Source organism: Mustela putorius, unplaced genomic scaffold, assembly GCF_011764305.1.
Source record: "Mustela putorius furo isolate JIRA1106 unplaced genomic scaffold, ASM1176430v1.1 tig00003845_pilon_pilon_pilon, whole genome shotgun sequence".
Lineage (NCBI taxonomy): Eukaryota > Metazoa > Chordata > Mammalia > Carnivora > Mustelidae > Mustela > Mustela putorius.
This window is the reverse complement of record NW_025421998.1, coordinates 61,499,070-61,516,449: the sequence shown is the minus strand read 5'-3', so window position 1 is coordinate 61,516,449 and position 17,380 is coordinate 61,499,070. Positions and strand designations below refer to the sequence as shown.

General features: G+C 37.4%; 1 long non-coding RNA gene across 2 annotated transcripts in view; it reads right to left on the bottom strand.

Moving 5' to 3' along the window:
* Positions 1 to 16,489, bottom strand: part of LOC101687841 — a 70,367-nt gene extending 53,878 nt beyond the window's left edge. For both annotated transcript variants that reach the window (XR_200207.2, XR_006601373.1), the window contains exons 1-2: positions 16,149 to 16,489; positions 14,843 to 14,897 (exon numbers count right to left, since the gene is read on the bottom strand). This is a non-coding gene — a long non-coding RNA (uncharacterized LOC101687841). The remainder of the gene's footprint in view (positions 1 to 14,842; positions 14,898 to 16,148) is intronic.
* Positions 16,490 to 17,380: the final 891 nt, after the last annotated feature.

Below are 17,380 nucleotides of genomic sequence, written 5' to 3'. Positions count from 1 at the left end.
GATTTACTACTTAGCAACTCCATGTGCTACAGGCACTGCTGCTGTGTAAGTAAACAGAATTACTACTTGCTCTTAAAAAGCCTCCTAGCTAGTGAGTTCCCCATAGTATAAGCCATCAGAAAAAGATACCACTGAAGTCAAAGACAGAGGAGAAAATATTCTGAAAAGGATCATGTGGCAGAAGGACCACAACAGAGCTGAAGTGAGAAAGCTTGCGAGTCAGACAAGCAAGAATTAATGCAGTTCAGTGCAATGATTAAGAAGATGATTTTGTTACCTGGTAGGCCTTCTGGAAAGATGACTTAATCCATGTGTCTCACTTCCATTCTCTGCAAAATAGGAGTAATAATGCCTGTTCATAGAGTTGTTGCAAGAAATGAGTTAGGATATTTCTCAGGAAACAAGAAAGATCTCAAATACACAACCTAACCTTATACCAAAAGGAGCTGGAGAAAGAACAGGAAATAAGACTAAACCCAGTAGGAGAAAAGAAATAATAAAGGTAAGAGCAGAAATCAATGAAATAGAAACCAAAAGAACAGTAGAATGGATCAACAAAACTAGGAACTGGTTCTTTGAAAAAATTAATAAGATTGATAAACCCCTGGTCAGACTTATCAACAGCAAAGAGAAAGGACCCAAATAAATACAACCATAAATGAAAGAGGAGAGATCAAAACCAACACCAAAGAAATATGAACAATTATAAGAACATATTATGAGCAACTATATGCCAACAAGTTAGGCAATCTGGAAGAAATAGATGCATTCCTAGAGATGCATGAACTATTAAAACCAAAATAGGAGGAAACAGAAAACCTAAACAGACCCATCACCATTAAGGAAATTGAAACAGTAATCAAAAATCTCCCAACAAACAAGAGACCAGAGCTGGATGGCTTCCCAGGAGAATTCTACCAAACATTTAAACAAGAATTAATATATATGTTCTGAAGCTATTTCAAAAAATAAAAATGGAAGGAAAAGTTCCTAACTCTTTTTATGAGGCCAGAATTACCTTGATCCCCAAACCAGATAAAGACACCACCAAAAAGAATTACAGACCATGGTGATATCCTGATGAACATGAATATAAAAATTATCACCAAAATACTAGCCAACAGGATTCAACAGTACATTAAAACGATTATTCACCACAACCAAGTGGGATTTGATCCTAGGCCCCAAGGATGGCTCAACATTGGCAAATCAGTCAATGTGACACACTACATAAATAAAAGAAAGGATAAGAACCATATGATCCTCTCAATAGAGACAGAAAAAGCATTCGACAAAGTGCAGCATTCTTTCTTGATTAAAACTCTTCACAGTGTAGGGATAGAGGGAACATACCTCAATCTCATAAAAGCCATCTATGAAAAGCCCACAGTGAATATCATTTTCAATGGGGAAAAACTGAGAACGTTTTCCCTAAGGTCAAGAACACAGCAGGGATGTCCACTATCACCACTGCTGTTCAATAGAGTACTAAAAGTCCTAGCCTCAGAAATAAGATAACAAAAAGAAACAAAAGGCATCTGAATTGGCAAAGAAGAACTCTTTGCAAATGACATGATATTCTATGTGGAAAACCCAAAAGACTCCACTCCAAAATTACTAGAACTCATACAGGAATTTAGCAATGAGATAGAAGACAAAGAAATTATGGAGCCAACCCCATTTACAATTATACCCCAAACTGTAAGATACCTAGAAATAAACCTAACCCAAGAGGCAAAGGATCTGTACTCAGAAAACTATAGAACTCACATGAAGGAAATAGAAGAAGACAAAAAATTGGAAAAACATTCATGGCCATGGATTAGAAGAACAAATATTGTTAAAATATCTATGCTACCTAGAGCAATTTACACATTCAATGAAATCCCTACCAAAATACCATCAACTTTTTTCACAGAGCTGGAATACATAATCCTAAAATTGGTACAGAACCTGAAAAGGTCCCAAATAGCCAAAGTAATGTTGAAAAAGAAAAAGAAAACCCAAACTGGTGGCATCACACTTCCGGACTTCAAGCTCTATTACAAAGCTGTAATCATCAAGATAATATGGTACTGGCACAAAAACAGACATAGATCAATGGAACAGAATAGAGATCCCAGAAACGGACCCTCAACCCTATGGTCAGCTAATCTTTGACAAAGCAGGAAAGGATATACAATGGAAAAAGGACAGTCTCTTCAACAAGTGGTTTGAGAAAATTGGACAGCCACATGTAGAAAAATGAAACTGGACCATTTCCTTATACCACACACAAAAATAGATTTAAAATGGATGAAAGACCCAAATGTGAGATAGGAATCCATCAAAATCCTGGAGAGCACAGGCAGCAACCTCTTTGACCTTGGCCACAGCAATTTCTTACTAGGCACGTCTCCAAAGGCAAGGGAAACTAAGGCAAAAATGAACTGTTAGAACTTCATTAAGATAAAAAGCTTTTACACAGCAAAGAAAACCACTGACAAAAACAAAAGACAACTGACAGAATGAGAGAAGATATTTGCAAATGACATATCAAATAAAGGGCTAGTATTTAAAATATATAAAGAACGTATCAAATTCAACACCCAAAGAATAATCCAATCAAGAATTGGGCAGAAGACATGAATAGACATTTCTCTAAAGAAGACATCCAAATGGCCAACGGATACATGAAAAAATGCTCAACATCACTCAGCATCAGGGAAATACAAATCAAAACCACAACGAGATACCATCACACACCACTCAGAATGGCTAAAATTAACAAGTCAGGAAATGACAGATGTTGGCGAGGATGTGGAAAAAGGGGAACCCTCCTTCACTGCTGGTGAGAATGCAAGCTAGTGCAGCCACTCTGGAAAACGGTATGGAGGTTCCTCAAAAAGTTGAAAATAGAGCTACCCTATGACCCAGCAAGTGCACTACTGGGTATTTACCCCAAAGATATAAATGTAGTGATCTGAAGGGACACTGCACCCCAATGTTTATAGCAGCAATGTCTATAACAGTGAAACTATGGAAAGAGCCAAGTTATCCATTGACACATGAATGGATAAAGAAGATACGGTATATATATATATATATATATGCACATGCACACACATGCGTGCGTGCACACACACACACACACACACACACAGGAATATTATGCAGCTATCAAAAATGAAATCTTGCCATTTGCAATGATATGGATGGAACCAGAGGGCATTATGCTAAGCAAAATAATTCAAGCAGAGAAATACAATTATCATATGATCTTGCTGATAAGTGGAATTTGAGAAACAAGGCAGAAGATCATAGAGGAAGGGAGGGAAAATAAAACAAGATGAAACCAGAGAGGGAGACAAACCATAAGAGACTCTTAATCATAGGAAACAAACTGAGTATTGCTGGAAGGGAGAGAGGTAGAGGGATGGGGTAACTGGGTAATGAACATTGGGGAAGAAATGTGTTGTCATTAGAATTGGGTATTATGTAAGACCAATGAATCACAAACATCTGTACCTCTGAAACCAATAATACCTTATATGTTAATAAAGGAAAAAAAAAGAAAATAAATGAGTGAGGAGATTATATATATATAATATATATATACTATATATATATATATATATATATGGACATCATAAGTACCCAACAAACTGTTTTTAAATGAAAGAAACGTTCAAGTTCTATCATTTATTTCTGTCTTATTTGCATTTTTTAATAAATATGTTATGGTAAGTCAGAAAAGAAGGAGGGGAAAGAGAAAATGCCAAAATACATGTAGGCAAATTAATCCTCAATAAAGCTGATTTTAAAAAAATAAGGAACTATGTACGTAAACCGCTGATCTCAAAAACAAAGACAGAATTAGAATTGCCCAAGCCATATTCTTTCTCCTGGATGTCACACTATGGATTCAAGCTCCTACCTAATTAGGACCGTTACTTGAAGTGGAGCACAGTAGGTGCTGGAATGCTGGCCTGATTGTCTGCCACACCAAGAGCTTAGCAACGTCACACACCAAGAAGGGAAATCCCAAACCTACTTCCAAAGGGGCAAAACATGAATTTTCTGGGAAGTCAAGCTGCATGGAGACCTTTCACACAGGAACCACCCTGGATAAGAAATGTTCTCTTTTCTGATACCCACAGAACTAGGCATTAAGGGATATCTGAGCCTCATAAAGAGGAATGAGCTTCACAAAACAGCCCTTTGTCTCAACCAGTACAGATTGGCCCATGTGAGTCATTCAGACTTTTAGACATTTTTTTCTAGACCACGCATTGAGTTTTCCAAATATTCTGTGTTCTGTAGTGGAAAGATCAGGGCTTGGGTTGGGACAGATCTTACTATCCTCTTTCTATCACTTAGTAAGATGTGGTCAACTGTATGTTGACTTATCTGCTTCTATGTGTTCCACTGTAAAAACAGGGAGAATACTATTTCCCTTGCCAACATCTTGTAAAAAATAAATGATCTTTCAGTCTGTGAAATCTCCTAATCTAATGTCACTTATATAGTAAATGCTTAATAAATGGTGGCTATTACTAATTTCTGGATTATTATTATTTGATAAGTAAATTGAAAATTTGCCCCATCTTTACTTAAGTTTATGTGGACTAAGAGGAGAATGGTATTATGAAAAAAATATTAAATGTGATTATTTCATATCCCCAGAATAATAACCAGTGACTATTAAGAACTGCTGGCCCAACTTGTTTAGACCTCTTTATATGGATCTTATTCATATTTATTTTGCCACAAGGGCCAATTATTAAATAAGTAGTAGCTCCCAAGAAGTTTTTATGCATTTTATATTCTCAAAAGTTTGACAAATATAAATAAATAATGCACATACATGTATAGACAGACATAGAGCAAGTGTAAAATCTTGACAACTGGTAAAATCTTGACAACTGATGAACTGTATATGGATATTTGCACTGATATTCTTTCAATTTTTCTAGACACTAAAAATTTTTTAAAATAAAAAGTTGGGGAAACCTTTACAGAAACATTAAATTAAAATTAACTAAATTGAAAAATGTATAATTCATTTTTCAATTTCATTTCATTCATTGAAAGGACATACCAAATGTTGGAAAAATTTGCCTGGAATGGCCAAAAAAAGACATATTCTACTAGTTCTATCAAACTTTAAAAAAAAGAAAAGAAAAGAAAACATGTTTTAGATACCCAAATAAAAAGACTAAGTCCCTGATAGGGGAAAGAAAATCAAATTATCATGTATTTTTTGTCAGTAATATGACACACCAGAAAATAATACAGTAAAATTTACATATTCAAGAAAATAAAATATAAGCCAAAGATTTTATATCTGGCCAAACTGAACTCAAGAATAGAGGACACAGTGCCCTGCCCTGGCTAGCTCAGTTGGTAGAGCATGCAACCCTTGATCTTGGTGTTGTAAGTTCAAGCCCTGTGTAGAGCTTACCCTTAAAAAAATAAAAAAGAATACAGGACATAGAAATTTTAACTTTTTATTTTGAAATCATTTTATAATCACAGAACAGAAAAAAAATACTAAAAGAGTTCCTGTTTGTTGTTCACCCTGGTTGCTCTAAGAGAATATGATTGTGTCCTTATAAGAAGAAGAAGAGACATCAGAGATGCACATGGACAGAGAAAAGGCCATGTGAGGACATAGCACAAGGCAGTCATCTTCAAGCCTATGAGAGAGGTCTCTGGAGAAACCAATCCTGCCAGTACCTTAGACTTAAACTTCCAGCCTCCAGATCTCTGAGAAAATAAGGTCCTGTTGTTTGAGCCACCATCTGTCTGGTGTTCAGAGCAGACACACAAGGAGTAATATGGTCTGGCCTCCATTTTTCAGATAACAAGTCATTTATTTTACTATATGTCTGCCAGAATCTTCACCTCTCACATGCTAGGCTCTTAGGTTCCTTGGAAGGGTCCACACATGAACTGATTCTTTGTTGTCTTCTTGCAAGCTGGTATTTAAATACTTTGTGTTTCTGGCATGCAAAGCCATCATCTCCAACTTCTAGTACTGCTATATTTTTTCTCTATTTTATATTCAAATAGCCATTTCATTGAGAATCTTCAAATATGGTATTATAGACATATACTAATTCTTACTCCAGCTCTCCAGGAAATCTGATGAACGGTCTTCCTAAGTGAATATTGGTTAGAATAACAGATTTGTTAAAGATTTCTTGATGTAGCAAGGTTATGCATTTAATAGTCTTTCTAGTTTATGAAAATCTTCTAACCTACCTGGTAATGAAGCAGCAGACAAACAACATCTGGGCAGATATTTATCTTGTTAAGTTAAACATGCACCTGGCCCCTTAATTATCAACTATAATTGACAACTTCATCATTGCAGAGCACTTTTCTGTCCATGCCACAGTGGTGCAAGTAATTAGGTAATAATTAATGATTCTTTAAGTGCATTATTTCCTAAGAGTTCAATTTGCACTGTATGTATATTTAAAGAGCAACAACTCTGTTTATTTTGTCCATATAGACAAATGTTAGAATAAATGAAAATTGCCATGCTTATCATGGGTAAGTCAAAGTATCATCTATAATCATTCTTAACCTTTTTTCTACTCCATAGAGTGCTTATTTTATTTTCACTCAGCCTTACCAAATAACCATAAAGTTTTAGAGCTAATTATAGAATCCAAATGAATACACATTCACAGATACTCAACCCCATGTTACACATAATAAGGAAACATGTAAATATATAAATGACCAACACTGGGGAAAGGATTAGTAAATTATGGTACATGAACTAACAAAACATCATGCTAAATTTGAAGATAATTTTCAATGGAACAGAATAGAGAGCCCAGAAATAGACCCTCAAATCTATGGTCAACTAATCTTCGACAAAGCAGGAAAGAATGTCCAATGGAAAAAAGACAGCCTTTTCAATAAATGGTGCTGGGAAAATTGGACAGCCACATGCAGAAAAATGAAATTGGACCATTTCCTTACACCACACACAAAAATAGACTCAAAATGGATGAAGGACCTCAATGTACGAAAGGAATCCATCAAAATCCTTGAGGAGAACACGGGCAGCAACCTCTTCGACCTCTGCCGCAGCAATATCTTCCTAGGAACAACGCAAAAGGCAAGGGGAGCAAGGGAAAAAATGAACTACTGGGATTTCATCAAGATCAAAAGCTTTTGCACAGCAAAGGAAACAGTTAACAAAATCAAAAGACAACTGACAGAATGGGAGAAGATATTTGCAAACGACATATCAGATAAAGGACTAGTGTCCAGAATCTATAAAGAACTTAGCAAACTCAACACCCAAAGAACAAATAATCCAATCAAGAAATGGGCAGAAGACATGAAAAGACATTTCTGCAAAGAAGACATCCAGATGGCGAACAGACACATGAAAAAGTGCTCCATATCACTCGGCATCAGGGAAATACAAATCAAAACCACAATGAGATATCACCTCACACCAGTCAGAATGGCTAAAATCAACAAGTCAGGAAATGACAGATGCTGGCGAGGATGCGGAGAAAGGGGAACCCTCCTCCACTGTTGGTGGGAATGCAAGCTGGTGCAGCCACTCTGGAAAACAGCATGGAAGTTCCTCAAAATGTTGAAAATAGAACTGCCCTATGACCCAGCAATTGCACTATTGGGTATTTACCCTAAAGATACAAATGTAGTGATCCAAAGGGACACATGCACCCGAATGTTTATAGCAGCAATGTCCACAATAGCCAAACTATGGAAAGAACCTAGATGTCCATCAACAGATGAATGGATCAAGAAGATGTGGTATATATACACAATGGAATACTATGCAGCCATCAAAAGAAATGAAATCTTGCCATTTGCAACAACATGGATGGAACTAGAGCGTATCATGCTTAGCGAAATAAGTCAAGCAGAGAAAGACAACTATCATATGATCTCCCTGATATGAGGAAGTGGTGATGCAACATGGAGGCTTAAGTGGGTAGAAGAAGAATAAATGAAACAAGATGGGATTGGGAGGGAGACAAACCATAAGTGACTCTTAATCTCACAAAACAAACTGAGGGTTGCCGGGGGGAGGGGGTTTGGGAGAAGGGGGTGGGATTATGGTCATTGGGGAGGGTATGTGCTTTGGTGAGTGCTGTGAAGTGTGTAAACCTGGTGATTCACAGACCTGTACCCCTGGGGATAAAAATATATGTTTATGAAGATAATTTTCAACATTATAAAAATATGAAAATTTATATTTAAAAATAACAAAATTCTGGTTATAATCATATAAAATATGTATATTAGTAGAAAAATAATGGAAGGTAATAGGTAGTATAATAGGTAGTATAATAATGTCCACAAATGAAGATTATTTTAGAGTATAGTAAAGATGAATGTTTCCATCTAAAAAACATTTTATTTCCATTATTGAATAGGTTACACATGCCCACAGTACAATATTCAAAAGATAAAGAGTGATATGCATTGAAAATTTAATGTCCATCTGAGACCTGTTTCCTAGTGGCCTCATCCCACTCCCTAGGAGTAACTTTTTCTAGAAAGTAGCAAATTTTACAAATTCTTTTATATTATTCTAAAGACAATTTAATTACTTATAAAAAATGCATAAACATTTTTTCCCACACAGATAGTAGCAGTAATAGCACACACATTGGTCCACATCTTGGTTTTCTCACTTAATACTTCTTGGAATAGTTCCATATCATTACATAGAAAGCTATCTAATTATTTTTAATGGTTGTATTTCATTATATGAATTTATCATAATTTATTTAACCATCTTGCATTCATGTACATTCAGGTTCATGCCAATCTTTTACTGAAATAATGTTCCAGACAATAGCCAGAGTGATACAACTAAAATGAAAATGAGATCAGACTTGTAATGTGAAGACAGCATTATAAAGTTAGAATTTTTCCTTCATTTCCCTGAAAGTCTTTGTAAAGTAAAAGGAAGAATGAGAAACATAAACACAGAAGCCATAAACATTTTCTTTTAGTGAAGAAAAAGAAAAATCCCATACATGTTTACCCAGTTCACAGAAAAGAAATAAAAGTTAAATGAGCTTATATACCAAACCCTGCATCATAAGAAAAATTTCACCTCGCTTCACACAGAACACTTACCATTCTTCTACCTCTTATAAAAGCTCCTCTGGGAAAACTGTGCATACTATAAATATAATTAATCAGAAATGAATCCTTCTGGTAATGACAGAGTAGCTGGTTTCAGAACAACTATCTCACTAAAATCACCTAGAAATGCTCAGGAATATGTTTTTAAATATATATTTGAAGACATTGGAGAACTACAAAGCCAGTGAGAACTTGAAGAAACAAGATTCTGGAGAGAAGGAACTTACAAAGGGGTAAGCTGGGCATTAATTTCAAACTACTTTTCTGATCAAGGAATTTGATGATTCACCAGTGGTTATGAAGATACAGAGAAGCTGAGCAAGGATTTCCTGCATTCTTACAAGTCTTAAGGGAAATAAGTGGAGGAGGAGCCCTAGTAAACTCCCCAGGATTTCCTTTGAGAGACCTAAATGACCTACATGGCAGGAATGGGCATGAACCAGAAATAAAACATCCCTTACAAAGACCAAAGCCTGACTTCAAATTAACTCAATATCTGATTGGATTAAAATGATTGTATCTTACTCTAATTTCCTTCCAGAGGTGAAAATAAACCCTCTCTAGGCCTAGATAACACCATCCAGAGCATCTCCAAAGTGTTGTGTTCAATAAAGGAATTTAAATTATTATAAAAAATTATTGTTACATCAGGAAATAAAACCAGATGATTTCTTTCATGAGAAAGAGAGAAAGTAAAACAAGGTGCCTGGGTGGCTCAGTTGTTAAGCGTCTGCCTTTGGCCTAGGTCATGATCCCAGGGTCCTGGCATCAAGTCCCTCATCAGGCTCCCCCCTCAGTGGGGAGTCTGCTTCTCTCTTTGCCCCTCCCCACTGCTTGTGTGCTCACTTGCTCTCTCTCTCACAAAAACAAATAAAATATTCTTTAAAAATAAAAAAAAAGAGGGGCACCTGGGTGGCACAGTGGGCTAAGCCTCTGCCTTCAGCTCAGATCATGATCTCAGAGTCCTGGGTTCGAGCCCCGCATTGGGATCTCTGCTTGGCAGGGAGCCTGCTTCCCCCGTCTCTCTCTGCCTGCCTCTCTGCCTACTTGTGATCTCTCTCTCTCTCTCTGTGCCAAATAAATAAATAAATAAAATTAAAAGAAAAAAAGAAAAAAATCAAGAAAAGAAAGAAAGAAGCAGATAATAACCCCTGAGCCACAGGTGATAAAATATTGGTTTATCAGATATGGTCTTTAAAATAAGTGATTACTGTTGTTCAAGAAATTAGATGACAAGATGGTAGATTTCATTAGAGAATATAAATTGCACAATAGAAAAATTGAATTAAAATGCAAAACTGAAATTAAAAATCTCAACTGATGTGTCTAACAGCAATGTACATATATAGATAGAGCTCTAGGTCTATATCTAAAATAGATGGAGAGGGCGCCTGGGTGGCTCAGTGGATTAAGCCTCTGCCTTCGACTCAGGTCATGATCTCAGAGTACTGGGATCGAGTCCCACATCAGGCTCTCTGCTCGGCGGAGAGCCTGCTTCCTCCTCTCTCTCTCGCCTGCCTCTCTGACTACTTGTGATGTCTCTGTCAAGTAAATAAATAAAATCTTTAAAAAAAATAAAATAGATGGGAGACAGAGATGGGGGAGGGAGAGAAAAATTAGTTAGCTGGCAGTAGATAAGAAGGAAATATCAAAAGTGAAGCCTGAAAAAGAAGGAAGGATGGAGTAAGAGACATGTAAGCCATGGCAAAAATATATGTAGTCCGGGAGGGAATGTAGAGAACAAAAGGCACTACTGAAGCAATATTTAAAGTAATACCAAATAAAAATGATCTTCAATTGATGAAAGACATCAAGTCACAGGTTTGAGAAATATTATGAACCTCAACCAGAAAATTCCCCAACCAGGAAAATACAAAAAAACAAAACAAACAAAAAATGCCACCCCTAGATTTATCACAGTAAAACTGCTGAAAACAAAAAAATGTGTTGAAAGTAACTAGAGGAAAAAGAAGACATTTTCTTCAAAGAAACAAAATAAGAATGACAGCCTACTTCTCAATTTCTATAATGGAATACAGAAGACAATGGAATGACATCTTCAAGTACCGAAAGAAAACAATTGCTGAACTTAAATTCTTCCCCAGAAAGAAACATCCTTAAAAATAATAAGACAGTTCAGACCATGGAAAACAGAAAATTCATCAGCAGATCTACAGTAAAAAGAATGCCAAAGACATAAGGAAAATAATTCCAGATTAATCCTGGTAATGCAGAAAAAGATAAAGAGCACAAATAAGAAAGGTCCTTATGACCATGATATTGATATTGATTGTATAAAAATAATATTTGTTTATAGAAATTAATAGGTATGTAAAATTAAAATATGTAATTCTAAGGGGTTTTTGCATTAACAGAAGTGTGGTAAAAGTACTATTTTACGTTGCATTTTATTAAGTCAGTATTTGCAGACAACATGATTGTGTGCAGAAATGTTTTTAAAATACAGATAATGTATAATGCTTAATAAATAAATTTAACAAGGTTATTTTATGGAAAAAATTAACTATTTCTTTAGACATGCAATGAAGGATGGAAAATAAATTTTTTAAATAAAATAACGTTTTCAAAAAAATCAAAAAGTTAATCACCAGAATAGCTTTCTAAGATGTTATTTTGGGTGGCTGGGTGGCTCAGTGGGTTAAGCCTCTCCTTTCAGCTCAGGTCACGATCCCAGGGTCCTGGGATCAAGGCCCACATCTGGCTCTCTGCTCAGCAGGGAGCCTGCTTCCCCCTCCCTCTCTGCCTACCTCTCTGCCTACTTGTGATCTCTCTCTCTGTGTCAAATAAATAAATAAAATCTTTTTTTTTAAAAAAAGGTGTTATTTCTTCAGAGAAAACTATAACACATTACTGAAAAATATTTTTTAAAAAAACAAAGGGATGAACATTACCACATTCATTGACTGGATGACTTGATACTGTTGAAGATGTCAGTTACCTCCTACATGGATTTTTAGATGCAAAGGAATTTCAGTCAAAAAAATCCTAGCCCCAGTTTTTGACAAGCTGATTCTAGAATTTATAAAGAAAAGTAAAAGGGGAGAAAGAAGCCAAGACAACCCTGGAAAAATAAAAAGATTTACCAAAAGATGCCAACAGATGTCAAGAATGCCCTTCAACGGACAAATGGATAAGGAAAATGTGGTCCATATACACTATGGAGTATTATGCCTCCATCAGAAAGGATGAATACCCAACTTTTGTAGCAACATGGACAGGACTCGAAGAGAATATGCTGAGTGAATAAGTCAAGCAGAGAGAGTCAATTATCATATGGTTTCACTTATTTGTGGAGCATAACAAAAAGCACGGAGGACATGGGGAGTTAGAGAGAAGGGAGTTGGGGTAAATTGGAAAGGGAGGTGAATCACGAAAGACTATGGACTCTGAAAAACAATCTGAGAGGTTTGAAGTGGAGGGGGGGTGGGAGGTCGGGGTACCAGGTGGTGGGGATTATAGAAGGCACGGATTGCATGGAGCACTGGGTGTGGTGAAAAAATAATGAATACTGTGTTATGCTGAAAATAAATAATTTTTAAAAATACAGAAAAAAAGATATATAATAAAATCAGTATAAAATAAAATCACCATAATGTAATAACAGCACAAAGAGAGACAAACGGATCAGTGGAATAAAACACAAAGTCCAGACATGGACTGATTTTTTTTAAGAGTTTTTTTTTAAGATTTTTATTTATTTATTGGACAGAGAGATCACAACATACAGCCCAGCAGTAGTGATTTTGAATTTTTGGCCTCTAGAACTGTGAGAGAATAAATTTCTGTCTTGGTGCCTGAACTCACCAACTTTGTGGGAATTTGTTACAGTAGCCATAGGAAATGAATACAGAAGTACCACGGAACACTGGGGAAAGGTTGGTCTTATCAATTAATGGTGCCAGGTCAACTGAATAGCCATAAGGAAAAAAATGAATGTAGCCCTTGACTTCACCTTTCACCTTTATACTTGTCTCAAGTATAAACTTGAGACAAACCAAAAACTTAAATGTAAATGATTTTTAAAAGAACATCAAAAATATAACATAGGGAAACATTTTCATGAACTTGAGAAAGACTACGATTTCTTAACTAGAACCTCAACAGAACGAACTAAAGGAGAAAAGACTGGCAAGTTGGGCTACATTAACATTAAGGACTTCTATTCATGAAAAGATTATATCATGAGAATAAAATTAGAAATCAGATAGTAGAAGAAGATATTAGCAAATATCTATATAACTCTCAAGAGATTTGTATACAGAAAATATTTTCAAAACATTTCCAAATCAATACAAAAAAAGACTGTCAACTCAATAGAAAAACGGACAAGAGATTTTAGCAGGCACTTGACAAAAGAGAATATCCAAATGTCCTAGTAAACCTATAAGATGCTCAGTGTCATTATTTAATAGAGGAATAAATACTGAAACCATAATGTAATACACAGTTCTACATCCACAAGAATAACTAAAATTTAAGAGATTGATAGTACCCACTCTTGGTGAGGAAACAAAGCAGTTTTAAATTTCATATAATGCCAGGGGAAGCATAAAGTTATACAGTAAGCACCTTTGGAAAAGCTTTTGGCCGCATCTCCTAAAGCTTAACATAATACCTATCTTATGACCAACGGTCTGGGCACTGTGGTCCAGCCATGTAGACACATTAATCATCACACTTCCTTTTAAAAAAAAATTCTAACATTTTTGGAATAAATCTGTATTAGTTGTTGAATATTATTGGCATTAATTTGCTATTGAATTCTGTTTACACTTTTGTTTCCTAATAGTCAAAATAAAGATCGGTCTATAATTTTCACTTTTATCTTGATACTGAAACTTTTCACATCATAAAATAAATGTGGAGGTTTTTCCTTGTTTCCTATAAGTTTAAGCAACATTGGAATTTCAAGTTCTTCAAAGATAGAGTAAACTATTTCCATGAACCCATCTGGATCTGGAGCTTTTTGTGGGAACTGATAGTACCTCTTTGGGAAATTTCTCTATTTCTTCTCTTGTACTTGAGCTATGTATTCTCCTTCTAGGATTGGCTTTGTTACTAGGTATGTTTCTAGAATATCAACGAATTTCATATCACTGCTCAAATGTAGTTCCATAATATTAAACAAAAATAGTATTCTTCTAATTTCCTCTGGTTTTGCAATTAGTACTACCTTATCTTTTCTAATATGTGATTTTATATCCTTTTTAAAAATTAGATTAACAGTTTATCTATGTCTCTAGTTTTCCAAATAACAAAATTTAGAATTTCCAAAGATTTTTGTTTTCCAATTTATTAATTTCTGCTTTTAATTCTTTTTTTCTGCTTTTCTTGGTTTTTACCATTTCCTAACTTGTGAAACAATGCTTAAGTCATTTGTTCTCATCATTTATTTTTGAAGACCATAAGTGTTGGGGGTATGTGAAATTTTTTCCCAATTCTTTTAAGATATTAATGGATTTAGTATTTAAAAATAAATACACATATGCAAAGTTGTCCAAGAAAGGACATGAAACCCGTGTGTTATTTTTCAAGACTACTGGAAATATACAAAAGGTGATGACTACTGACTTCTCATTTCTCTTTGGAAATATGGCAAAATCGTACAATGACAACATAGCTTCTGGTTAAGAACCTGAGCTGTGCCTTGCAGCTCTGGGTGAAAAATCTTGAACTTACTACCAACCTGTTATGTGACATTTGGAAGGTGGTTTATTCTCTCACGGCTTCTGTGTCCCCATCTGAAAAAAAGCAAGGATTTAAAAGCAAAATTTACAAAGTCCCTATTGTATAAGGGTGTTGGGAGGATAAATGGTAAAAAACCTTTATGAAACTTAGAACAGTGCTTTAATATATAAATTCAATTCATCTGTTTGTTTAGTGACATAAATGAATATAATTACTTCCAGTTTTCTTCAGAAGTATCATGGCATTCCAACATTTATTCTACAGAGGTCTGGACAAGGATTCCTTGTTGACCAGTGACTGAAACTGTGCCTTTTCATTCACTATATCCAAGGCTCTGGTGGCTCTCAATGACCCTTGGAATAAAGTGTGTGGCTCCAGTAGCTGTAGGGAGTCTCTGGTGGCTTGAGGACAGAGTCTACACTCCTGAGTGCAACTCTGCACACTCAGGTCACTAGCTGTATCTCCCCACCATGCCTTCCCACCATAACAAGACTATCTAGTTCCTCAAAACACAAGACATGTTCCCTCATCCCTGTGCTGCTTCCTCTGGGAGTTCCTCAACCCAGCACTATTGACCTTTGGGGCCTGTAAATAATTCTTCATTGTGGGGGGTGTCCTGGGTGTTGTGGGATATTTAGCAGCCTTCCTGCACTCTACCCACTGGATCCCAGTACACCTACCCCTGGTTGTAACAACCAAAACTGTCCACAGACATTGCCAAAAGTTCCCTGCGGGGCAAAATCCAGGGGCGCCGGGTTAGGAACCACTGTTTATGAGAATGTTTTTACCTGGCTAACTTCCAACTCACCCTCAAGATTTTTTTTTTCTTTTTTTTAAGATTTTACTTATTTATTTGACAGAGATCACAAGTAGACAGAGAGGCGGGCAGAGGGAGAGGAGGAAGCAGGTTCCCCACGGAGCAGAGAGCCCGATGCGGGGCTCCATCCCAGGACCCTGAGATCATGACCTGAGCCGAAGGCTGAGCCATCCAGGTGCCCGCCCTTAAGCTTTCGGGTTAAACGTCGCTGCTGTGGCCCCAGAGTCAACACCACTGCTATGTTCCAACACACCGCCGAGTTCTGGGCACAGGGACGAGGACGTTAGGACGGCCCGGGTAGCCGTCAAGCGGGGCCGCATTAACCAGGGGCAGGTTGGATGGGACCGGGAAAGCTGGATAGGCCGCTGGACGGCTTTTTGGTGGCAAAGACTGGGTTTCACGGCTGTAATGAAGGGGGAGGAGGCTCCACAAAGAAAGAGTAGGCGGGGGTGCGACCGGGGGAGAGAAGGAAGGAATGGGTTCAGACCTTTTTGAAATGGTAGTAGGCGAAGGTGCCTGCGGAGCAGCCCCGGGGGACACTCGAGAGAGAAGAGGAAGCAGTTGCCGTCCCTTCTTTCTCGCCCAGAGTTAAAGCTGTGCCTTCAGAGAGCCCGTCCAAAGATCTGGCGGTCCCCGCAAGTGCCCTCTCCCTCGCCACTCAGCGCCATTCCACGCCAAACACGCACGCGCGCATGCACACACGCACGCGCGCGCGCACTTGTTTCCTCTGCTTCGAGATCACGCGTGCACAAGCTGCTGCCGGGAGAACGAATTTTCTCCGTGGGATGGGGAATAGGTGAGAAGGTGGAGAGAGAGGGAAGTGGGAGACTGAGAAGGACAGTGGCAGAGGAGAAGCCTTCCTCAGACCTTGCGTTCTCGGGGAGGACCTGCGGAGCTAGCGAAGGAAAGCACTGGAATCTAGGCAGCTGGCGCCATCTAGTGGCTGGTTCTTATAACGCGTGGAGCTATGGTCTGCGGTGAGGACCAAAGCCAGCACACAGGCCGACAGAGGGGAGTGAGGGAGTTCGGGAAGCAAGGGAAGGAGAGAGAGAATGATTGAAAAGGCACATGCAGGCTGTCCTTCTGGGACCCAGGAATCACAAATCCGGCTTGGAACAGGGCATCTGAACTGCATTCAGGCTGCCCGTTGGCGGTCCTCCATCTGCAGCAGCCCCTCTCCCGGGAGGCTGGTTTCTCAGAACCACATCATTTCCCCTACAATCCTCTCCAGATCCCTGGCCCCTTTTCTTGGACTGACCAGAAGATCCCTCACGTCTGATTAATGTCGTCCCTTGCTGACGTTTTTCTCCTAATTATTAGCAGTCTTTATTGCTGGTGCTGGGATATAGTATTTCTTATTTGGAAATCCAACAAGCTTTTAATTAGAGAAGCAACAGGAAGAGATATTAAGCTGTATTAATGCATCTGAAAACCCAGCACAGTTAAAAGAAAGACAATCTCATAGATAACAGCACTATTGAAAATTACAGGAACAGCTTCCAGTAAATAACTAAATGGAAAATCCCAGAGAGGGTCAATTGTTGTTAGTTAATATTTGTAGCAAAGTACAGCACTTAATAATGCGGCTGTTTCTTATCCTTAGGGGAGGCAAATAACAAGAATTGGGATTTCCACATTAGATTGTAATTCTGGCTCATTTTTAAGGGCCCCAGATTTTGCAATAATGAATCCAATGAAAGTTGGTCTTAGAAATAATCC